The sequence below is a fragment of the Brachyistius frenatus genome, unplaced genomic scaffold (genome assembly GCF_029030835.1).
Source record: "Brachyistius frenatus isolate BFR_SWC_R1_liver_20210118 unplaced genomic scaffold, ASM2903083v1 Contig_75, whole genome shotgun sequence".
In the NCBI taxonomy this organism is placed as follows: domain Eukaryota; kingdom Metazoa; phylum Chordata; class Actinopteri; family Embiotocidae; genus Brachyistius; species Brachyistius frenatus.
The window spans coordinates 316,022-340,907 of record NW_027210674.1 but is presented as its reverse complement, the minus strand read 5'-3'; the positions used below and the strand labels follow the sequence as shown (position 1 = coordinate 340,907).

The window sequence follows — 24,886 nt, the reverse complement described above, 5'->3', positions numbered from 1 at the left end:
GCTGCAGGCAAAATCACATTTCGCCGGTCCTGAACCATAACTATTTGAATACAGCTGAGTCCTCCAACATTTGTCAAAAAATAATAAAGGAACAGAAGAGGAAACAGAATTTACAAATGTCTTGCTTTAAGATGTTTTGACTTTCTGTCACTCTGGATCTTCTGCTCTCTTTGACTTTCTGTCTTTATATTTGACATTTTGAGTGCAGCATTGTGTTTTCTTGCCAGTCACAGTTTTAGAAAATTGCTGGTCTTATTTATAGAGGATGACATGAAGAGGATAAGTTGGGTCTACTTTACATAAAAACCTTGTTTAATCCACATTTAATGAGACAGCCGGGACTTTGTAGAACACTGAGGTGATTTTAGTCGAACAGCTGTTTACCAAAACAGAACAAGCAAAGTCTCAGTGAAGTCAGTTGGTTTTTATATTTAGCTTAAGTACTAACAATTAATTTCAGTGATAGTGTCCTCTGTGTTGTATATTGTTGGTGCAGGTTGACTATGTTAGTTTTGATTGGTTCAATATATTTGTGGATGGACACCACTGACTGAATATAAAAGTGTTTGTAGCTTCCAGGTCTGAAAAAGGAGGTCCATCTGAAAATAATCCCTCATTCATTAGAAAAGAAGATTCAAGAAGACCTGTTTTTGGGGGCGTGTCTGTTTGATTGACAGGCCTGTGGTGCAGTCAGGTTACAGCTATCGGTGGGCGGGACGTAGTATCGTCAGGTTTCCGATCAGATCGGTCAAATCCACCTCTGGCTCCTCCCCCAGCTCGTCCAAATATGGTCACTTCCTGCTCCAAACCGCTCTGAACTAACAAAGATGGTGACGGACAGAATCTGAACTGGAGGATTCATAACGTTCACAAACCAACGATGACATCACTAATGGTTGGTGACATCACTGATAGTTGCTGATTGATTGACACCAAAAATAAATAAATACCAGCAGCCCTACAGACAGTTAACTGGCCTGTGGTCTAACATTGTTTGCTGTTGGTCACGTGATTTCCTTTCTTTATCATTTTCAGCCTGAAAAACAGCAGCAGAGAAGAAGAGTATGTTCTGTGGGTTGGACTCTGTTTCAGAGCTGTGAGCACAAAGACTCAAAGAAGTACAAGTCAAGTGAGATCAGTGAAACAATAAAAATGAACCAAACACACAAAACCTTTCCTCGTAGAGTAAATGAGGGAGAACAGTAAACTTAAAAATGAATAGTTGATAAGAATTAACATTAAGAATTCACTTTAGCAGAAAAAAAAAGTCATGAAAACAAGAGAAATATATTTGTCAGAGGGCCAATTACGAAAACTGAGATTAACTGTTGGGTTTTATTAATGATCGATTCAGATGTGATTCGACTGTTCTCAGTTATGGAACTAAGTATTTCTAAATGGGATTTAATTTGAGATTTTAGTAGGATATATGTATAGAGAGAGGATGTTAATCTATATTTGGATTTTGTTAATTTATGATGACTCACTCTATCAAGTCTTGAGCTGTTAAAATGCAATAATGTTACAACAATAGTACAAAGCATTTAAAGAGTCTGTTCATACGTTCTGTTGTACTTAAAAGCCAAATGAAACCCAGCTTGACATTTTTGAACTGCATGAATATATGTATTAGAGGCATATATGACCTGATGTTGATTTAAAGATAATTCACGTCTTTCAGGCAAATCTGCTCTCATGATTTTATCAAACCTTCCTCATGGCTTCACATTCTCACAGGGTAAATAAATATACACATTTCTCTAGCCTTTATTTTGGTTTGTCAATGTCCAATACTTCTACTTCCAGGTGCAATTTCATTACTATAGTAACCAATAAGGACAAGACCATAAATGAGGATTGTCACCTGGACCCACACCAACAGGATCTGATCACTCAGAATGCAGACAGTCAATTAGTAAGATTGAAACTCCAAAAGATTGGATTTGGACTGCCGGTCTGATCGTAGCACAGACAGTGTCAGAGATTCCCCCTGGAGAAATACACACATTTAACATTTCTATTCAGACGTTGTGGCTGAAAGCGGTTAAATAGAGATGTGAGCTGTTTTCCTGAAGTGCTGCATGTCATGGCTGAAATCGCATGGTGAGATATGTGCTGAGGTTAAAGGACCACCCGCTGCTGTAATGGGCTGTGACGGTCCGGTCAGTCGGTCTCTGAGGGAACGCTGGCCCACAAACGTCAATCAGCTGCCGGAAGCCTGAAGCTCTCATGCTGTTTCCAGATTTGAAAAAAAAAACAGGTTTGTCCGCTTTTAAAAACTATGAACATCTGCAGTTGCTTGAATGTGAATTTCCCAACAGAAAAAGTGAAGGAAGTTTGAATCTGAGTTGAACTTTGAGTTTGTTTTCACATCCTCACAGCCTCCATAGTGTCACCCTTTCATTTTAAAATCTTCCAGGTTATCTTGCCTCTGTGTTCAGGTTTTTTTTCCCTTGGTTGTACGGAGGAATGTTTCATTAGTGATTCAGCTAATGTGTTCTCTGGCTCGCCAACCACATTTCTCTCTGTCTCTCAAATCACCTATTAAGTGGTCGCTGTGCCCGCAGAGGTGTGAAGATATATTCCACCTTCATCCCTCAACTCTCCCGCTCTCACATCGCCGCCCGTTAACCGGCCCTCTCTGTAGCCTCTCTGCCACACCGACTCATTTTCTCTCATCTTTAATCTCTCTTTGCTTTCCGTCGGCTGCTCCATCTACGGCAACTGTTCCCCCTGTGTAATCTAATCCCTTCATTATTCATCGAGGGCTGAATCCATTTATCCCTCTGAGAGTGTGAAAACTCTCAGGTTTCCGTTGTGGAAGTGGCTCTCAGGCATTTCCTTCAGTCAGAGCGTCTCCAGTGTCTGTCGGGTTTTGTTTGGTTTTGGATTGTAGTTGCATCTGTGATGGTTAAAAAAGGGTCGAGACTGCTTCTCTTTCACTGCACTGTGATGGGCAACGAGCCGTCGAACGCTGTAACCGTCGAGTGTCGTCTTTTAATCAGCATCAGCACCTGAGTTCCACACACGAACGTGACCGCTGGTACCTGAGCGTTTGGGATTTCATGGCTCTTAAAGTTCAGCAGAGAAACATCAGATTTTCCGTCATGTTTTTTGGGGAACAGAAAGGAGTTACAGGAGGGACGGGAATTAACTGTTGTGTTGTTTAAGGACACTAACGGAGAACCCTGTTGCCATGGCGCCACAGTTCAGGTGGTTTGCAGCGAATGTTTGTCTGACAACCCTGCAAAGAAACAGCTGTTTTCACAAAAAGACAGCTGTTTTCACAAAAAGACAGCTAAACTCTACAACCAGGCAAACGAGACTAATGACCAGCTAACAAAGCTAAAAAAAAATAGCAAATTTGGCTAAAAACTAGCTAAACAAACGACTAACAAAGCTAACATCCAGCTAATATAGCTAACAAAAAGCTAACTTTTGCTAAAAAAAAACCAAACAGCTAAACTCAAGTTAACAAACTAACCAAAATGACAAAATGACGCGATAAACACTCAGATGCCTCAGAAGGTCCCAGTGGAACTCGGTGTTGACAGTCTGGCCCTGGGGGAGCAATTCACGGTTGCACAACCCGACCCGGAACCCTTCGGTCTTGGACAGCGAAGCTCCGCCCCTCTCGGATCACGATGATGTCGATCAGGTGGTTCGACTTTCCACCGGCTCTGTGCTCACAACGGTCTGTCGCTCCCTTCACACTTATACTTCCATATAAGCACATCAGAAAAGAATATATGGAAGACCGACGCGCCTCGTTTTTGTTTGTTTTACTTACGTCTGCTATTCTGGTTATTTTTGTTGTTACGATTGTTACTTCACCAAAAACAAACAAACAATGGAGCTAAAACATATAATATAAGCTAGTTTCCCTGATATCTACAGGAAGTTTGTTCCACAGCAGAACTGACAGAAGCTGTCGCCCCGATTTTACATTTAATATCTGGACAAACTTTGCATCATTCGTTAAACCTGCCACCCAAATGAAAACGCTTCCCTGTGCTTGACTTGGTGTCGCCGTGGATATATTTGGACCAACAACCCCGACTCTCACACCTCCATCTCTGGACAGCTTCACGTGTTCCAGGGAGAGGACACGTGAAAGCGCAGTCCGGTTGGTTTTTCCCGTACGCGTGATTCCACCGACGAACCAACGGCGAGGGTGAGATTTCCCCCGATGTGAAGCTAATCAGCCGAGTCGTGTAGGGAGCCCCGGTGGTTCAGCACGTTGGAGAGATGAACGGCAGCGCGTTGGCTGGCGAGGTGCGTTCACGTTCAGCGTGGATGGAAGAACACGACATCGGGATCTCTGCAATATTACAACATCTTGCATAACAGTTTGTGATCCGTGAAGCCCTGAAGGGATGTGGCAGCGCAACGCTCTTCACAGCCTCCACAAGTAATTGACTTATGAAAGTGAGAAACACACACACACACACACACACACACACACACACACACACACACACACACACACACACACACACACACACACACACACACACACACACACACACACACACACATCTACTATTTATAGCAGCACACTGCGATGCTGTCAGCGCTGTGATGTGTCTTGTTATTTTCTGCTTACTTCCAGTTTCCAAATCACAACATGTCATTTTTCTCCACTCGTCCATCATCAGCTGTCTTTCAGCCTCACGTTCACAATGAGACACATCTTACAAAAACAAAACAGTCATTTCATTTCAGATAAGAGCGAGCAGGGGATGCCTTTTCTCTGGCTTGTTTTCCAGCTGACTGCGTAGACAGAGAAATCCGCTCTTCCATAGGAACCCGCGATGCATATTTTATTATCGCTTTATATTTTGAGGCGTGCAAAGACGACGCAATCAAAGAGCATATGAGATGTGAGCATAAAGAAACAGAAAGAGCCTTTAACTATGAATGAACCTCCGTGAAAAACACGACAGACTCACAGGAAACGTACAGCAGCCACGGTTCAGGCTGAGAAGTAGAAGTCGGTGGTCATTTATGAGCTCATCAGCTGCTGAAATGTACCTCGTTAGGTTTGAATGTCGTTTGCTTGCTGTGGTGATGTAGACATCTTTCATCCAGCGCAAGTGAGGAAGTCACACCATTGGTCCTTGAAAGCCATGTGACTGGATTTTCACATTAAGAGTTCCTTTTTCACACTGGGTGCTGTTTTACAGTAGAGGGAGAAAGTCAGTTCTTTCAGGATTTCAGAGCTTTTTGTGATTGTTACGATCAGAAATGTTTAATTTTTGCGGCGAACTTTCTCAAAACTTGTGATATAGTTTGTGGAGTTTTAAATGAGTTTTTTTGCAGTGAAATTGTGAATTTGAAAACATAAAAAAAAAAAAAAAAAAAAAAGTTATGACAGAAAATAGTTTTTTTAAGCACTACATGATAAAGGAATAAATATGTAATCAATTCCTTTGATAATAATCATGCTGCACATCACAAATATTTTAGTTCTCATGAATAAATAATTTTATGTATTTATTGAACTTAGAGAACTGTGGAGATCAAAGTTCCTAAAAGTTCCTAAAAGCTCCTAAAAGTTCCTAAAAGGTCCTAAAAGGTCCTAAAAGCTGCGTATGTTTCCAGAACAGAGCGTCTGTGACTGGAATATAGAAACAAGGACGACATCAACCTTTCAAAATAAGAGCTTTAGATGCTGTTTAATTCATGTTCATTCAACACATAGACCTGCTGGATGAAACCAACAAAGAGACGTCTCTGACAACTGGACGTGTGGACAAAACTCATTTAACATCCAGTAATATGGAATCACTTCCTTTGATCACAAACATTTAATCATCATTTTAATGTGAAGAACACATTTCCCACAAACCCCGTCACTTCCTGTTTCTCCTCTTGTTCAGGTTTCCTCCAGAGTTTTATTTGGTGATGAAAACAGGAGCTGAGTCTTTCTGATGGTAAATGAGGAGTTATTGTTGTTAATAGAGCAAGTTTCTCCTTAACCCTCCCGTTGTCCTTGGGGTCAAACGAGGACAACACAGCTGTGTTCAACCAAGTTCTATTTGATTTGTATATTTTTTGGGATCATTGGTGACAAGGAGGCCGTGACGGTTAAAGAAACTGTCACTTAATCGTAGTTAATGGTATCAGCTTTTTGTGAAGTTTTAAGTTTGTGGTTGTAGTTCTCTTCCATTTCATGGATCTCTGCTGTTCATGGGATGTTTAGACTTTTAGAAAAGTGTAAATGTTTTGAGCTCGAACCCCCACGTTTATATTCTACAGCCACATTTCTTACTATAAATCTTCAAATAAAAATTGCTACCAAACGTGTGAAAATATTTTTTACTGAAGCTTTTCGCTCTGGAGAACTCAATAAACTAACTGAATGATTACTTATTTGAACTTCTGATGTCCTTTGTTGTATAAGATGACTTAAACTTACAACATGAGTAAAATCTGTGAGAATGGTATTCAAAAGGATCATACAAATTTTAAAATCAGAAAAGATATTCACATACAATGACCCACTAAAAAAAAAAAAAATCCCTTTTCAAAATACTGCATGTTAAAACAATACCAATTTTACATTCTGATTAAAACTAAAGTTTTCTTCTCCCTTAAACATTAGAGATTTTGGAAAAGCTACCGTTACAAATTCTCTTCTTGGTCCACTTCAGCCTCTTCGGGCACTCACAGACATGGATCATATGTTACCCATGTAAAAGCTTACGATGTAATATTGTCACATTGCTCTGTAGGTTAATAGAAATGTGATAAAACACCAAGATTGGTTTTGATTGTCTGATGTTTAGGACCTCAAATTTAAATCCTTCATGTATTAGATTTACATCCAGCTATTAGTTTGGGTAAAATCAGTCTGTTGCCACATGCTAGCAGAAACTAGCCTGAAAAACAAGGTTTTTAAAAGGAAAACAAATAGATTTTTGTGATGATGACAAATTGCACAAGACACCCTGAACCTGATTTACTGACAGTCTGTTCATTCATCTGTTAATTTCCTTTTTGAAGATGGACACAGCAGAATACCAGCAGGCAGAAAATTAAATAAGGAGGCACATATGCTTCCCTAAAATGGAATGTCATCATATGAATATGTTAGGGACCTATCAAAGAGCCCTGTAGAATAATGATGGCACCGTCTGATCACCACTGCAGGGTTTAATTATAACTCAGAACATCATTTAGCATCATTTAACATAGGAATTCTTCTCCAACTTCTGCTGTGCTGATAACTTTGAGATAAGTATTTTTTCCTGCCAGTATCATAAAGATTTGTTATGAAACAGAACTGAACCAAGATAACCTGGGTAGAGTCATGTAGCTGTTAGCGCTCTGAGGTGTTTCCGGATAGCTTGGCTGGCCTCAGTGTAATTTCTGAGACACAAAAGTCAGAGCTGGGTTCTGGAGCTGAAACCTTGTGGCGCTGCTGCCAGCTGGATTTCCCTCAGTGAGCCCTTAAAAAGCTGCTCTAAGTCCCCGTCTGTCCAGTTGGCACACTCGCTGTTGTCAGTGGATGATGAAGCAAGTTTTACAGTAGCAAACTTTAAGGAGTTAAAACAGCAGCTGTCTGGCTGTCTGTCTTTAAGATGGAGGGATGTTGGCGACCTTCAATGACCCAGGCGAGTATTCAGTCTTTTACTTTGAATTCAGATTCTTTTCAATGTTTTTTTATTGAAGCCTTCAGTGAGATGCACTCTTCAGTTTTGGAAACTGGCTGTGCAAACATGTCGCTTACATTAAATTAGATTCTTTAAGTGTCAGATATACTGGAAAAATCTAATTTAAGTAGCCTATCTCAGTATGACAGCCAGCTACAGTGTGAACTGTACAGGCAGCAGCCACAGTCAGATCGATTGACTGTTTCTCCAACCTGCTGAAACAGCTGTAAACGAGCACAAGCCTGACTCACTGTATCTGAATTTCTGAACAAACTAACCTCGCCTGATTAGACGCGTCCTCACAACTGTGTGGAGTACATCGTTTCCTCAGTTAGCATCTCTTTAATCCTGCTATTGGTTTTGTTGCATGTTCGAGCCACTTCAGACAATCACAATGACATCATATGAAACCTGCCACTATTCTCAATAAACCAGTCAGCACCATTATTAAACCTGCCAGTTTACATCAAAGCAGCTTGATGACGGTGCACCATCTCCATAACAACGGCCCGTTGTACCTGCTGGTTTTCCAGGCTTTTTCTTAGCTGGATAGCCTCTTAAAAGATGAATGAGAGTGACAGTGAGTTGCAACAGTTGCATTTTTAGTAGTGATGAAAGGGTGGAGAATTTAGAGCTGCCTATTCATGCCCTGAACATGAGATGATTGAGAGATTTCTCCTGTTTTGTAAATTTCTGAGTATATTTACTTCTTTCTTTTAAAGCTGAATGTTTTGGAACGGTGTGTGTCACATGTCACAGCTTTGAAAGTGAACTTCTGTCAGAGCTGTTGTTCAGAGACGCTCGGTCAAGACAGGATGACCTGTCTTTACTGCCCACTGGAGTTTTTGGACTTCACTTCAACCTGCATCACTCCCCGCCCCACTCCCATTTTCTCTCCTATAAACCCTCTTCGACATCCAGCTCCACCTCCACCTCCACGTCCAGCTCCACCTCCACCTCCAGCTCCACCTCCACATCCAGCTCCACCTCCACGTCCAGCTCAACCTCCACGTCCAGCTCCACCTCCACATCCAGCTCCACCTCCACATCCAGCTCCACCTCCACGTCCAGCTCCACCTCCACGTCCAGCTCCACCTCCACGTCCAGCTCCACCTCCACATCCAGCTCCACCTCCACGTCCAGCTCCACCTCCGCCACTGGCTTTAAGTCCACAGCCAGTTTTGACTCAATCGGCGAAGTTAAAGCGCCCTGCCCCTCCCCCACCTCCACTACAGATCCACAACCATCCTCTGTCTCCCCTATCTGATAAAGGCAATAATTGATGTCTTCTGGGTCCAGGCTTAAAGGCTAGTGACACCAATGATTCTCTCCAGGAAATGTCGGGGCCCCGTATGCAGCAAGCCTTCTCAATTCCTGTCCTGATAGTTTATAGAAAAAGAACGATGAGGCTGCCAAGAAACAAGAGTAAATCTGCAAACTTATCAAACTTAACATTCATTCCTCCTCAGCCACAGCCTGTCCAAATAAACTGGGCAAATAAAGATTTAAACACATTCAACTTAGCTTTATTAAATGTCAGGTCTCTGTCAGGAAAAACATTTTTAATCAATGATTTTATTGTTCGGAACAAACTGGACTTTTTGTTTTTAACTGAAACTTGGTTGGACCGAGGTAGGTTAGGTTAGGTTAGGTTAGGTTAGGTTAGGTTAGGTTAGGTTAGGTTAGGTTAGGTTAGGTTAGGTTAGGTTAAGTAGTTACTTTATTAATCCCCGAGGGGAAATTTTTTTCGCTACAGCAACATACAGGAAGCAATAAGATAATAATAGAACAATAGAAAAGCAATAAAATAGCAGTAAAATAGCAGTAAAAATATAAAATGCACAGTATATACAGTACAGTATATATCTATATATATTATATACAAACAACCAAGAACACAGACAACAGTGTTATTGTTGTGTGATGGATTTTGCCAGAGGTGAGTTATTGATTTAAAAAAAAAAATTTTTTAGGTTAGAAACAGTGCAACAGTGTAACAGTGCAGCTGATCTCATTGAATCAACACCTCAACTTCAGTTTCATGAGTGAAACAAGAGCTCATAAGAAAGGAGGTGGAGTTTCTATTTTATTTAATGATTCTCTTCAATGCAAGCAGATGTCCTTTGGTCATTTTATTTCTTTTGAATATGTGGCTCTGAATTCCAGACAGAAGGTCTATAGAACTATGTGCTGTCCTTGATAACTATGATCTCACTCAGCATGTGACAGGACCCCCCCACAACAGAGGACACAACCTGGGCCTCATCATCACCAAAGGTCTAAACATCTCCAAGGTTGCCTCTCTGATCATTTCTGTGTTTTCTTTGAGAGTTCAATCTCTTGAGACACAAATGTCCAAACCGAGGTGGTGACGAAGCGTTACATCTCTGAAAACACCAGTGAACTATTTACTCCGAGGTTCTCCTCCACACCAGCCCTCTCTGGCATCTCAGTCAATGAGCTAGTAGATAGCTTCAACTCTAAAGTTAAACATGTTGATGGCGTTGACTGAAGTGAAGGTTGTCTCTGGTGACCAAAGATCTCGTTGGAGAAATGTCACGCTGGTCAGAATAGAGAAAAGAGAGTTGAAAAGCTGAACGCAGGTGGAAAACAAATCTCCAGGTTCACTGTGACATCTATAAAGAAAGACTTCACAGTTATAATCTGGAACTGAGAAATACAAGGCAGTCCTTCTTCTCTGACATCATAACCAGAAACAATAACAATACACGCGCCTTATTTGCTCCCGTCGACCGGCTAACAAACCTCCAGTCAGTAGCTGTTGAGCTTCACTCCACCTGGGCATGCAATCAATTTGCCTCCTTTTTTACTGACAAAATACAGAAAATTAGACAAGCAGTCAGTGCCGCCACACCAACCACAAGATATGTGTTGTCCCCGTCTCTAAATAATATCCATTCAAATATCATGACACAATTTCATTCAATCAACCGTGGAAGCCTTGAAGACATTATCCAATATCTGAAGTCCTCCTCTGGCTGCTTGGATATTATACCAACACCCTTTTTCAAAAATATTTCAAACTGTATGACCGATGATCTTTTACAAATTGTAAACACATCCCTTCTCTCAGGTGTCTTTCCTCACGCCCTAAAAACTGCAGTTATCAAACCACTCCTAAAAAAGACTAATTTAGACTCCGCAACAATGAAAAATTACAGGCCAATATCGAACCTCCCATTTTTAAGTAAAATAATTGAAAATGTTTTTCAACCGCTGAACAACTTCTTGGCCGTAAATAAGTGTTTTGATGTCTTCCAATCAGGCTTTCAACAGCAACACAGGAATGAAGCTGCTCTTGTTGAGGTTTTCAACGACATCCATTGAAACACAGACGGTGGCAGAATTTCAGTCTGAGTATTACTGGATATCAGTGCTGCATTCGGCACGGTCGACCACGACATACTACTAGACAGACTAATAATCTGGGTACGACTCTCTGGCACTAAACTGGTTTGAAACCTACTTGAAGGACCGAGAATACTTTGTGTCTGCAGCTAATTACACATCAGAGTGGACTAAAATGACATGTGGTGTTCCCCAAGGTTCGATTCTGGGGCCTCTTCTGTTCAACATCTACTGTACATGCTTCCACTGGCTCACATTATGGAAAGAAACAAAATGTGTTATCATAATTATGCAGACGACACACAAATCTACATAACTATATTGCCAGCAGACTATAATCCCAGACAAGGGTTGTAAATGCATTGAACAATTCAACAACTGGATGTGCCAGAATTTTCTTCAATTAAACAGCTTCCTGTCCAACAAAGAATCCACTTTAAAATCCTGCTGTTGGTTTATAAAGCACTGAATGGTTTAGGGCCAAAATACATTTGTGATCTGCTGCAACCTTCTGAACCATCCCGACCCCTCAGGTCGTCTGGGACGGGTCTCCTTCTGTCCCCAGAGTCACAACTAAACATGGAGAAGCAGCGTTCAGTTTCTATGTTCCACATATCTGGAACAAACTCCCAGAAAGCTGCAGGTCTGCTGAGACTCTCAGCTGCTTCAAATCAACATTGAAGACTTTTCTGTTTGCTGCCTTCAATTGAACCAGATTCAAGGACGTTGATCAATTTCCTGCATTTCTGCATTTTATTACTGTGTTTTATTTCTTAAACTGCTCTGCAACTTTTATTCTATTTTTAGCTTGTTTAATGTTTTAATGACAGTTTGTAATGTTTCGATCAATGTTCTTAATTGTTTTTAAATGTCCTTTTCTTTTGCCTGATGTTTTGATGATTTTAATGGTTTTATGTGAAGCACTTTGAATACAAATAAACTTGCCTTGCCTTGCCTTGCCTTGTGCAGAGGTCCAAACCTCAGTGTGCTGTGCAGGACATGCCAAGTGTTTACCCACACACATAAAGGCCTATGCATGAAGTAAAATGTCATTAAAATTTAGAAATAGTCAGACGTTTATGGTCATGTTTCTAGTTTGAATCAGCTTAGCATGCAGTGGCACCATTTAGCAACACGTTAGCTAACAGCAAAAACAACAATGTTCTGGTACACGACAGCTCAGGAGGCAGAGCAGAAACAGGTGGAATCAGAGTGCTGCAAGTCAGAAGGCCGTCGCAGCAGGTTAAAGGCTCCCTCGCTCAGGGAACACGGTGGGACTGATGGAGGTGGATGAGGAGCAGCTGGGTGGGCAGATGACGGGTCAGGGAATGACGGAGGAGGTCGATGCGCCCGACACGGATGCTGTGTCCCAATTTAAAGGCATCTTTAACCAGATACATCATACAGGAACACCTGTCCCGTCTCCTTCTGCACGGGTCCTGATGAGACGGAGAAACGTGGCCTGGTTAGATTTAAAGATAGCTGGTACACCAACGATCTGCTGTACGCTGGACGACTGCTTGATTGATGAAGTGCAGCCTCTGCAAAGTGTAAATAATGGAAGGATCTGCTCCTCTGTTCTCTTCTTACCTGCATATTCCACTGAACACGGGTTTGTCTTGTCATGTCGTATGTGTATTTCTGTTCTTCTATCGCAGGTAAATGTTGATAAAAGGCTTCTTTTTTGTCCGTTTTGTGTTTATTGTTGTTATTTTCTACTTTGTGCTGCAGCCTACAGACACAGTTAATACAGCTGCTGTGTTTTAGTCATTAAAACATGAATTCTCCTGTTTATTGTGGAACTACTTCACATACCGAGTCTGTAGATGATTCAGAACGCATTTCTTGTCCAAACTGGAAGATGGTGGCGGTACACGGTGATGCAGTGGTGTGTTTTAAGACCGGGAGTTTGCACATAAGTGTTTTATTTTGAAAATTGACTGGGATTTTATTCCCAAGCTGCTCTGTTCAGATTGCTGCAGACTCTGAGCGTCTTCCTTCAAATATAATAAAAAAAAAAAAAAACACAAAACAAATGCGAGTTATTTTGATGTAGTTGGTTCAAAGAATTTTTGAGACTTCTGTAAAGATCCCAAGAATCAGGGTGAGTTTTAAACAAACATCTGGGTTAAATATTTTAAACTCTGAGAATCGAATGCTTACCGCTGTGATTCGCTCTGAGAAAAGATGTGTTCATGTCATACTGCAGTTATTGTAATCAGTTGTAATTGATCGCGACTCCTTCTTAAAGCTCTGACATATCTGACTTTGAACTCACTGATGTTGTACTAATAGTCACTAAAACTTGTCAATACTATTTCCAGGTAAATGTTGAATTAATAAATAAATTCCTTCTGTTTTTTAAAGTGAAACTATCTTTACATCTTAGATTTTCAAGGACACAAAAACACTACATTTTTCTTATACTGCAGTTGCTTGAATTATTCAATAATAATCCGCCAGGTCAAGGAGACGCGTTTTATCTTGAGATGTCTTCTGAGGTCGCTCAATGTCATTGATGGATTTTTCCCTGCAGACGAGGATTTCTGGTTTGGGACAGTTTAATTCCTCCGTCCACGAAAAGTCAAATAGCTCCTCTGACCGGCTCAGTCTGTCGAGAACTGACATCTATTATTGAGCGTTTACAGAACAAATCTTTGTTACGTCTCTGACGGTTGATGTTTCTAGTTGGAAACAGACGGTAACCAGCCGGAGCTGCAGTGAGCATTAGATTAGATTAGATTAGATTAGATTATACTTTATTAATCCCACAATGGGGAAATTTAGTCTTCACAGCAGCATGTACACAGTATGAACAAATTTACAAATACGCATGAAACAAAAACTGCAGTGCGTTTAATTTGATGATGTGGGGGCCGATATACAGGTGATGAGTCCACATAGTCTGAACTGTGACTTCTGCAATCAGGGATTTCTTTAAATATCTTCCAGGAAATACACACAAACAAGTGCTTGATCTGTAAGGATAATAATTGAACAATATTTACACCAAGAATAAACTATATGAATATATATTGCAGTTATGGATCATGGATGTGATGAACAGATTGTCTAAACTAAAGCGGAGTGATGGTGGGAATAATAATAATGAAGTTTTTAAAAGCGGAGCTAGTTCCTGACCTGAATGAGAGATTCATTTAAAATTGGATAAATCAGCTATCAGACATCAAGCTGATGGATCTAAGTGCTCATAGATTCTGTCTACTGGAGGCTGGTCCCATCTTTACTGGAGGGCAGTCCCATCTTTACTGGAGGGCAGTCCCATCTTTACTGGAGGCTGGTCCCATCTTTACTGGAGGCTTGTCCCATCTTTACTGGAGGGTGGTCCCATCTTTACTTGAGGCTTGTCCCATCTTTACTGGAGGCTGGTCCCATCTTTACTGGAGGGCGGTCCCATCTTTACTGGAGGCTGGTCCCATCTTTACTGGAGGGCGGTCCCATCTTTACTTGAGGCTTGTCCCATCTTTACTGGAGGATGGTCCCATCTTTACTGGAGGGTGGTCCCATCTTTACTGGAGGGTGGTCCCATCTTTACTAGAGGCTGGTCCCATCTTTACTGGAGGCTGGTCCCATCTTTACTAGAGGCTGGTCCCATCTTTACTGGAGGGTGGTCCCATCTTTACTAGAGGCTGGTCCCATCTTTACTAGAGGCTGGTCCCATCTTTACTGGAGGCTGGTCCCATCTTTACTAGAGGGTAGTCCCATCTTTACTGGAGGCTGGTCCCATCTTTACTTGAGGCTTGTCCCATCTTTACTGGAGGGTGGTCCCATCTTTACTTGAGGCTTGTCCCATCTTTACTTGAGGCTTGTCCCATCTTTACTGGAGGATGGTCCCATCTTTACTGGAGGCTGGTCCCATCTTTACTGGAGGGTGGTCCCATCTTTACTGGAGGCTGGTCCCATCTTTACTGGAGGGTGGTCCCATCTTTACTAGAGGCTGGTCCCATCTTTACTAGAGGGTGGTCCCATCTTTACTTGAGGCTTGTCCCATCTTTACTGGAGGGTGGTCCCATCTCTCCTGGAGGGTGGTCCCATCTTTACTGGAGGCTGGTCCCATCTTTACTGGAGGGTGATCCCATCTTTACTGGAGGCTTGTCCCATCTTTACTGGAGGCTGGTCCCATCTTTACTGGAGGGTGGTCCCATCTTTACTGGAGGCTGGTCCCATCTTTACTGGAGGCTGGTCCCATCTTTACTGGAGGCTTGTCCCATCTTTACTGGAGGCTTGTCCCAGGTCCCATCTTTACTTGAGGCTTGTCCCATCTTTACTGGAGGCTGGTCCCATCTTTACTGGAGGGCGGTCCCATCTTTACTGGAGGCTGGTCCCATCTTTACTGGAGGGTGGTCCCATCTTTACTTGAGGCTTGTCCCATCTTTACTGGAGGGTGGTCCCATCTTTACTGGAGGCTTGTCCCATCTTTACTGGAGGGTGGTCCCATCTTTACTTGAGGCTTGTCCCATCTTTACTGGAGGCTGGTCCCATCTTTACTGGAGGGCGGTCCCATCTTTACTGGAGGCTGGTCCCATCTTTACTGGAGGCTGGTCCCATCTTTACTAGAGGGTAGTCCCATCTTTACTGGAGGCTGGTCCCATCTTTACTTGAGGCTTGTCCCATCTTTACTGGAGGGTGGTCCCATCTTTACTTGAGGCTTGTCCCATCTTTACTTGAGGCTTGTCCCATCTTTACTGGAGGATGGTCCCATCTTTACTGGAGGGTGGTCCCATCTTTACTGGAGGGTGGTCCCATCTTTACTAGAGGCTGGTCCCATCTTTACTAGAGGGTGGTCCCATCTTTACTTGAGGCTTGTCCCATCTTTACTGGAGGGTGGTCCCCTCTCTCCTGGACGGTGGTCCCATCTTTACTGGAGGCTGGTCCCATCTTTACTGGAGGGTGATCCCATCTTTACTAGAGGCTGGTCCCATCTTTACTGGAGGGTGGTCCCATCTTTACTAGAGGCTGGTCCCATCTTTACTTGAGGCTTGTCCCATCTTTACTGGAGGGTGGTCCCATCTCTCCTGGAGGGTGGTCCCATCTTTACTGGAGGCTGGTCCCATCTTTACTGGAGGGTGATCCCATCTTTACTAGAGGCTGGTCCCATCTTTACTGGAGGGTGGTCCCATCTCTCCTGGAGGGTGGTCCCATCTTTCCTGGAGGGTGGTTCAGTAGTGGTCCCAGTCGTCCAGTCAGGCGTCTTTCTTGCGGACCTCCGTGCAGATGTCAGGACCTGGAGTTTGGCGTCGTACTGTGGGTGTTCACTCCTGCAGCTGGCATCCCGTCCAGGCTTCTTCTGCTGGTACCGTTGGGTCTTGTTTGGGATCGATATCCAGGGTGCAGTGATGCAACAGCTGTCAGTTTTGGCAAAAAGGATCTTCTGAGGTTTGTCCGGGTTGAGAGATGGCTGGATTTATCCGAACTAGATTATAAAAAAAAAAACACTTATGAGAGAAGGAATATAACAACAATGTTGTCGGTTGCAGGCAATAATTAAACTCAATCAGTCGCAATTAAAAGTACACGTTCATTACTTGGCTTAAAGTTTACTTGCGGTTAATAAAAACAGAGCGCGGTAACTCTAAAACAATTGGAAAGTGTGAGATTAATTTAAACTGAGAGCGACTAATGATAAATATTAAGGATGACCAGAAGAAGAGAAAAAGCCTGCGGTTCAGCCTGAGGTTTGCAGTTTTATGAATGGCCAGGCTGGAGGCGCGGCCAAGTGTCAGTTGACCAATCACTGAGCTCTGAGACGAGCAGTTTCTTCCTTTAAGAAAAGGCTAAATATTAATTTTGATACGGCTAAGAATAAAAGTTAATTTTTCATCCACCATGACTAAAGTTAAACACTTCTTGATATCATTTACACAAATACTTAATACAAGTTTTTATTGTTAGCCAATATGAGGAACTAAAGACAGGCAGAGAGTCTGCAGATTAACTATATAAGCAATAAGGCTTATAAACATCAATGATATGTACGAGATATATGAGAAACAAACAGAGAATAAAACATCATATGTGCATTATAGTTTCATCTTGAATAGAGTTTGTCATTGTGGAGTTGTAACAATGTTCAACCACAGGGCAGCAGACATTAGTGGTCTGGATAGTTTCACCTTGTGGGGCTGACGGAAAGGTCAGAGGTCAGCTGGTTCACAGCATGAGACCGAGTCAAACCGCAGCCGAAAGGGGAGTTTATGTTTGTTTATTCTGCCTGGTGAGTTTCATGACGTGAAAGCTTTTTGGAGTTTATCTTCAGATGTCCTGCGTCGTAAGTTCTTGTAACTTCAGACTGACCTGGTGCTCTGTGTGCTGAAGAGGATGTCTGGCTACACTGTGGATGTCTTTAACGGCCTTTCTTTAAGTGAGCTGTGATGCTGAATTAGAGGTCGAGGAAGACTGTGAGCAGGATGAACTGCTAATGCATTTGTTCTTGAGTATTATTTTTTTTAATAATTCCACATTATGTTTGGATAAGTAAAACCTGAGATGTTCCTGGTTTTTAACGCTCTGTTCATACTGTGATCGGCTCGTGTTCATATTTAGATCAGAGACTTCGTCTGCTTTTGATTTGAACTTCTTCTCAGTGAAGCTGACATACAGGAAACACAGGGTGAATGTATCTGAAGACAAACTCTGTTCTTCAGAGTTCATCCACGACGTTCAGATCATTACACGCTAATGAGATGTTTTTAGTTCTTAATCATTAGAAAGCAAGTCACACTTTCTATCACACTTTTTCTGCTGTCCTACGAAGAAAAAGCTTTATTTCATGTTCGTCAAACTAATTATACAAACGTGTCAAAGTGCTTTGACATTTCAATACGATGTGTAAATGTTCAGTCAGATCAAATCTGTCTTTAAAGCAGTCTGACAACAGTTTAAACCCATCAGAGGGACAGCTGACGATGTCATTCGTTTGATTTAGAACTGCTTCTATTCACGCTGCAGTCTTAAAATAAAGAGGATTTTTTATTCTGCAAATAAAAACTTCTGTGGCTATAAATGGACTTTCTGAGAGTTTATGAGCAGCATTTTTATTGACTTGAAGTCGAAGTTTAGACATCGTTGGTCACGACGAGCCCTCAGAGGCTCCTCAACAGGTTCTGCTGTTCCGATTGTGTTGTTTCATGCGTTAAACAAAGCGTCAGACTCGGATCTCGTATATTGCCGGACGGGTTGGAAACATTAGAGAGCTTCTCATTTGAAACGAGTGCGGCTGAGAGAAGCAGCAGTAATACTGTCGTTGTACCGGACTGTGGAGGTGAAGGGAGCCGAGATGTTTGAGATGTCCGTCGGCTCTCACCTGTGGTCATGAACAATAATGGCAGAGCGGCTCCAGATCCCTGAGAGGAGCTGCAGGAAGTGACGGGCAAACACACACAAACAATAAATGCAGATTTAAGTCACCCCTTGGGATGCGGGGTGTTTGCAGGTTTTTTGCCATTGGAGGAAATTGACTTTAAATTTTGCCATTTTACGTGCTGGTGTGATGCCTGTAGAGCCTCAGGGTGGAGGTCAGCGACGTGTCTGAGTCTGATGTTGGAGAGCTCTCATCTCCATCAGTGTGACTTTGTTTTAGCTGTGGTCATGAAGAGTCTGTTGAAGCAAGAACTTTCCCTTTCTCTTGATGTACCCGTCCTTTATCAGGCTTCTTTTTTTTGCTTTTCCTTCTGTATCGGGTAAATGAGGTCGTTGCAAAGCAGCTTTGACCCATCGAGGAACCATCCCTAGAAATGATTTAGTTCTAGAACATTCTGGAATATTATGAAATGTTTAAGTAACATTTTCAGCAGGAATGTTTTGTTGTTGTTGCTGTTCTCAGAATATTTAATATTGAAGGTCGACAGATGTTCTCTAAAAACATATTAAAAATATTTTGTGATGATTCGTGAGATGCTTTTATGACATTTTCAAAACGTTTTCCCCGAATTCTTTTAACGTTTTCAGTGGCAAGTTTCTTTTTAACGTTCCAAGAGTGTCGTTATTAATTTTGAGTTAACGTGCTTTAAAAACATTACACAACTATTTCATGGTATCATTCTTAAAATGGTTGACGAATATTTTCAGAGAACGTTGTTTTTCAAGGAGAACATTCAGGACAAAAAAAAAAGAAACCAAAGAAAACCAGTCGACTGTCAGAAAGCTCTCCTCAGGGCTGCGACTCCATACGGCCTGACCTTTCTGCCCCGGGGTGTCGTGCTATTTGTTGATATACTGCAGCACGTATGTGAGCATCACATACACACATGTAGGCTCCATGTCTATGCACACATATGAGGACCCGGACGGCTGCTTTCTAAGGTGGAACCACTGTTTCTGCGGTGGCGAGTCAGTAATGAATACTTCTATTGCTTTAACTTGATAAAGTTAAAAAGAGAATTCTGTTATTTTCAACGGTTGTTTTAAGTGTGATCGTCCGACTTCAGTCACAACACGTTCCTGCAAATGTTTCACAATAAAATCCTTTTTTAAGAAATGAAGGGTTTGTGTAATTAAACGTTAGAGGGCTCTTAATTCTAAATAATACAGGAAGTGTTGAGTTTGTATTACTGCGTGATGCCTTAAGTTCGACAGCGCCGAGTCAATTAATACATCTCAAATGCAATTATAACAAATTTGTCCGTTGGTTTTGTTTTTATTGGCTCTCTTGAATGATACACTTTTGATCTTTAAACACTCAAAACATGTAAATGAATTTCAACCAGATCAACAAAACTGTGGACTTTATTTTCCCGCCTAAAACCGGTGTCAGCGTGTCGTTCCGGCAGTACGACACCGCTGATCGGACACGTCGGAGGCCTTTACACCGGCCCGTTCATCTTCCTCTGATACGTCAGCGATGACATCCAGCTGTTCACTTCATGTTTAATTCATCTCAGACCTCGACACGCTATTGTTACGAGATAATCAGCGTGATTTCCTTCATCTGTGAGTCGTCTCACCGCCTGATTGGACGGAGTTCAGCTCGCTGTCAGGGTTTACGGAGGCAGACACATCCTGGATTGTTACTGGAACAGTATTTTTAGCTGCGCGGTCCTTGGCACTGACCTGTGCACACACAGAAGAGACTCTGAAATATCAGGTGAGGAGAAAACCTCAATAACGAGCAGCAGGGTCAGTCTGACTCCATCATCGTGTTCATGAAGAAACAACTCCTAAACTTCTCTTTAGAAGTGGACTCAGTGTGTCATCGATCATCCTGCCAACAGCTGAGCGTAGAGACTTCATGTCCGGAGACAGAGCCGGTCGACCTCCTGGATCTCGGAGTCGCCTCCTTCCTCCTCGGCTGCATTTCCCACATTGATCGATCGATCAGAGCTCGTTCCCTCCTTCGCAGCCAAAGTGCCAAAATGTTTGATTCAATACTTCCACACATTCATCAGCAGCTCGCCAGAGTTCAGGTGTGACTTTACCTCTCTCCTCTCTGTGCTCATCTCATTTGCAATTTTTTTTAAAAGGATAGAAGCTGAAAAAGCTGCAGAGTGGCCTGACAACCGTGGGGGAGGGCAGCCAGCTGGTACACACACACACACACACACACACACACACACACACACACACACACACACACACACACACACACACACACACACACACACACACACACACACACACACACACAGATGGAGGGATGAGCGAGAAGACGGACGGTGGTGGAGATGGAGACGATTCTGTTTCTTCGTCAGGACAGTAATCAGAATTCCCAGGATGCCTTTTCCAAACAATGACTTGTCCCGACTCTGCTGAGCTCCATGTGAGAACTAAGAACTGAATATTTATAGAAGGAGGCAGACTAGCAGGCAACGTTGTGCTTTTCAGTAGTAAAAAGTCATGGAAGAAAGTTTTCCCTTGTTGCTGTCGTACCTGCAGAATTAGTACAGATATGTGTGTGTGTGTGTGTGTGTGTGTGTGTGTGTGTGTGTGTGTGTGTGTGTGTGTGTGTGTGTGTGTGTGTGTGTGTGTGTGTGTGTGTGTGTGTGTGTGTGTGTGTGTGTGTGTGTGTGTGTGTGTGTGTGTGTGTGTGTGTGTGTGTGTGTGTGTGTGTGTGTGTGTGTGTGTGTGTGTGTGTGTGTGTGTGTGTGTGTGTGTGTGTGTGTGTGTGTGTGTGTGTGTGTGTGTGTGTGTGTGTGTGTGTGTGTGTGTGTGTGTGTGTGTGTGTGTGTGTGTGTGTGTGTGTGTGTGTGTGTGTGTGTGTGTGTGTGTGTGTGTGTGTGTGTGTGTGTGTGTGTGTGTGTGTGTGTGTGTGTGTGTGTGTGTGTGTGTGTGTGTGTGTGTGTGTGTGTGTGTGTGTGTGTGTGTGTGTGTGTGTGTGTGTGTGTGTGTGTGTGTGTGTGTGTGTGTGTGTGTGTGTGTGTGTGTGTGTGTGTGTGTGTGTGTGTGTGTGTGTGTGTGTGTGTGTGTGTGTGTGTGTGTGTGTGTGTGTGTGTGTGTGTGTGTGTGTGTGTGTGTGTGTGTGTGTGTGTGTGTATGTTTGTGTGTGTGTGTGTGTGTGTGTGTGTATGTCTGTATGTGTGTGTGTGTGTGTGCGGCATATGACTGCATTGCCGGTGTCCTTTGGGAGATAAGTCGGTGCTTTCTGAGCTGCTCTGACGGAGAGAGGAGGAGAGAACGGAGGCGATGCAGGGAGGGAAAGAAAGGAGAGGAGAGGAAGAAGAAAGGAGGGCGGTGAGGTGTGATTGACAGACGATGGATGTTGGTTGTGTAGGTGGAAAGTCAAGGACAGACAGGGGGGACGGAGGAGGAGGAGGTGTGTGGGGGGGGGGGCTGCAGTGCTGCAGTGAACATGCAGCACCCCCTCTGCCAACATAGCATCTCCACTCTTAGTTCTGCAGAATCCCTCCTGAAATATGTGTGATGCATCAGAAACAGTCCACCTTCTGCTCCGCTGCGCTTCCTGTCTGTGAGGCTCCGCCCCCTCCCCTCATGAAGCACTGGAACGCAGCTGAGCAGAGAAACAGACAAATTAGCACAACTGTCAGGAAAAGACGAATGCGTGCGCATCTCTCCTGCTGAGCTGAAATGAAGCGGTTGCACATGAAATAAGTAAATAAATAGTAGTCGCTGGACATAACTACAGTTCTACCGGTACGTTTTTATGGTTTTTGTTTCTTTCGTGGGGGCTGGAGGAGAAACACTGATGTTGTTTCAGGTAGAGATCTTTGAACTGAACGATGATGGGATCTCTGATTTCCCTCTTTTCCTGCAGCCTGATGACGTCATGCCGGTCTGCAGCTCCTCATTCAGCACCTGTTGTTTCACGTCAGTTTAACTCCATGTTAGCTTGTGAGCTTTGTGTTTAAACTTCAGTCATGATGGATGAGTTAACTCTTCTCGTCCACTGTGAGGCTGAAGTAGAGAGAAGTGAGGAAGTCGGATGGAGGAGGGTCGGGGTAGAAAAAGTCTTTTCTCTGGAGGGAAACTGCAACTAAGAGAGGTGAGGAGTCCTATTTGCCTGTCAGGAGGTCGGGAGTGAAGATGAACTTCTACGGGAGCCGTGAAGTAAAAAACCCTTTCTCCGGGGGAAAAGGCTTTTTCAGGCGCGGCGACGCTGGAAGGAGGACCATGATGGCCGCCGTGTTTACATAGAAAATAACAGATCAGCTGTTTTAACAAGCATATTGAATGGACAGACATGAGAGCGGTGCTTTTATTCTCATCTAACTTAAATCCAGAAAGTGTATTTCCCAAAGTACCCGACCATTCCTTCAGGACAAATATCCTTTTAAAACCACATTGACTTCTTGTTGATTTTGAGCTGAAGAGAAACTTGTTTTAAACATCAGAGACAAAACTGAATATTTCTTTAAAGCGGTGCCTGGAAGGGAAAGCCAGCGTTGCTCATGCGTTGCACCATCCGAGGTGTTCATCGATGAATCTGTGTTCTTCTCTTTATACACTTACTGTAAGTGTTTTGTTTTTTTCAGTTGTCAGTCATTCATTTTTGTGCAGCCCATACTGGAGTCGTTTTATTATCTCTCTACTCCAACATATTGGTCTGTTTGAGTTTGAGGGTGTTTCCATTTACAGACAGGAGCTGCAGCTCTGTTCAAAAACACTTCTTCTGTTTCAGTGACGGGACAAATAGCTAGAGACATTTGGGGCTTTTGAATGAATGAAACGTGTTCTCAGTTTGAAGCTGGACTGAAGTCAACAGAAATACACTTTCTTTTTATCCGGTCTCTCTTTTGTTTTGTTGCAGCATGTGTTACAATCAAACCTCCTCACAGCTGGAAGTCACATCTTTAATCTTAGTCATTGATTAGTTTTGAGTCCAGAGCTGTTACAGAGATACAACAAGACAAAAACAAAAGTCCCTCTGTCGGATTATCATCTGCTCTTCATGTCATCATTTTTATTTCATCATCAAAGGAACAGCAGTGTAGAATATATCACATCCAATGTAATCATATGAAGTCTTTAATGTCTTCTGAGACGTCTTCATCATTATTTAATACAAGGAGAGCTCAGTTATTCAGATTATTCTCTCGATGTATTATTCTCCGTTCTCACTTTCTCTTTGTGCTGGTTTTCCTTTTTAATCAGATGACTGCACCACAGGCCTGTCAATCAAACAGACACGCCCCCAAAACCAGGTCTTCTTGAATCTTCTTTTCTAATGAATGAGGGATTATTTTCAGATGGACCTCCAGAAAACTAATAAGAAGGAGTGACTTTAGCTAACAACACCGAGATAACTGATGGACACATTTTATTCACTTTGGATTTGATGAGACAAGTTGAATGGGAGTCTATGGAGCCGGAGGCTTTTTGGAGCCGACCTCTAGTGGCACTCGCTGGTATTGCAGCTGAAGACACTTCTGGATCAGAACCATTTTACAGACCTGAAGCTATGAACTCTTTTATATCCAGTCTGTAGTTTTATATCCAGTCTGTGATTTAAACTGATGGCAGATGGTGCAACACAGTGAACAAGCCATCACTGTCCAGACAGTTTGGTTTTGGCCAGTGGTGTAAATGTGTGTCAAAGTTCACCAGTGACCGAGATCCCTGAAATAAATTGTCTTTGGTGTTTTAAATGTTTCTTTGTCCGAGCCTTGAGAGAATCTATATCCATCAGCTGGTGCATAAAGCTGCTATCCGTTCGCTGTCATCACCTCCGGACTCACAAAGACGGGAACACCCGCCGAGTCCACGATCAGAGTCCTGAAGCTCATCTGATGGCAGGAGATGAACAGAAGAAGCACCTGAAGTCACATCCTTCATGTGCACCAACGTTTATTCTCTGCTTCCATCACAAAGCTTTAATGGGATATTTTAATATTCAGTGTTTCGACTCAGGGTTGCACAAATTGAATGTAAATGTAGCAACTGACCAGCTTCTTCCTCGTTCCCTCCTCTTCCTCTTCTCTCGTCTCTCCTGGTCTCACGGGGATGTGTCATTATCGATCATACAGCCCAGTGAGCCGCCTTCGGCTGCTCAGCGTCTCATGCAGCCAGTTTACACACACTGAACCTTTAAAGATGCCCGAGGCCTGAAAACAGACAAAGTGAAGTGTGTGTGTGTGTGTGTGTGTGTGTGTGTGTGTGTGTGTGTGTGTGTGTGTGTGTGTGTGTGTGTGTGTGTGTGTGTGTGTGTGTGTGTGATATACTCTTTTCTAGCCTCGATGCCGTCTCTCCTTTCAGTTGTAAAGTTTGACATATAACTCATTTTGCACACACACACACACACACACACACACACACACACACACACACACACACACACACACACACACACACACACACACACACACACACACACACACACACACACACAGAGCTCCTATAGAGCATTCACAGTTCTGCTGTAGAGATAAAGATGCAACTGATGCGTTCTG

The 24,886-nt window shown here is 42.8% G+C and overlaps 1 protein-coding gene across 3 annotated transcripts in view; it reads left to right on the top strand.

Moving 5' to 3' along the window:
- Positions 1–24,886, top strand: part of klhdc8b (kelch domain containing 8B) — a 171,459-nt gene that overhangs the window by 65,854 nt on the left and 80,719 nt on the right. The gene's annotated exons all lie outside the window — the stretch shown is intronic.